The sequence below is a fragment of the Sinocyclocheilus anshuiensis genome, unplaced genomic scaffold (genome assembly GCF_001515605.1).
Source record: "Sinocyclocheilus anshuiensis isolate Anshui unplaced genomic scaffold, SAMN03320099.WGS_v1.1 C32612494, whole genome shotgun sequence".
NCBI classification, from domain to species: Eukaryota; Metazoa; Chordata; class Actinopteri; order Cypriniformes; family Cyprinidae; genus Sinocyclocheilus; species Sinocyclocheilus anshuiensis.
This window is the reverse complement of record NW_015618471.1, coordinates 1-972: the sequence shown is the minus strand read 5'-3', so window position 1 is coordinate 972 and position 972 is coordinate 1. Positions and strand designations below refer to the sequence as shown.

The window sequence follows — 972 nt, the reverse complement described above, 5'->3', positions numbered from 1 at the left end:
TGTAAATTAATTTATCATACACTTTCAGCAATTCCCTTTCATTTATACATTGTATATATTTTCAAATTAATATTTAAGGGATATTTAATATCAGTGTCATGTTTACTTCTGTATGTGTGTGTTTGATTACATTATCTGTACATAATTTATGTGATAGCCAATATAAAGTTTGGGCCCTAAATCAACCCCAGTTTGACCACTGCATAAGACACTTAACATGACAGTAATGAGTCACAGCTCACGTTCGGTCATTGCCACTGTGTCTCTCAAACTCTCTCTTTCCCCTCTGGTCAAATCCATCACTAGATCTTGGATATCCTGGGCCTCGGGCTCCTCGCCCTCTTCCTGTACCTCTTCCTCTGACAGGCCTGTCCAGCACATCCACAGGCCTACACACAGATGAAGACAGATCGAGCGGCATGCAAAATAAATTCAGGAAGATTAATAAAAAATAAAGACATTTATTAACACGTAATTCGAGTCACTTACCTCTCAACAGAGAAACTGAGGGGGGTGTCGGCGTCGCTGAATTTGCGCTCAAAAGTCACGCGTCTCTCTATTCGCTCCTCAACTTCTCCACGAGCAAGACGGACTTGGCCTAGAAATTTGGACCGAATACACAACAAACTAAACGTAAACACTTTAAACGCTTAAAACATCAGCAACCAGGGTACCTTACATTTAAACTCATAATATCTTCCAGGGGTTAATTAAATTAGTCGATAATTTATTAAAAGAAATGCTTGCGTCGAATAAAATTAGCCCGTCCTTCACATACCTTGTCCACCTCCATCTACTGGAAGAACGATTTTCCTGTCCCTTTGAGACTCTTTCTTTCCAGTCGTGGTTGAAGTTTTCTTTGGATCCTCTTTCTTCTTCTTCTGTTTCTTTTCCACCCCTGCCGCGTATACGATGTCGAAAGGGTCGGATTCATCGTCCAGCAGTCGGCCGAAACGATTAGCAACGGCGCAT

General features: G+C 41.3%; 1 long non-coding RNA gene across 1 annotated transcript; it reads right to left on the bottom strand.

The window, feature by feature from the left end:
* Positions 1 to 214: 214 nt before the first annotated feature.
* Positions 215 to 966, bottom strand: LOC107682806 (uncharacterized). The gene is made up of 3 exons (XR_001633597.1): positions 779 to 966; positions 490 to 598; positions 215 to 389 (listed from the first exon to the last, which is right to left on the bottom strand). It is a non-coding gene; the product is annotated as an uncharacterized LOC107682806 (long non-coding RNA).
* Positions 967 to 972: the final 6 nt, after the last annotated feature.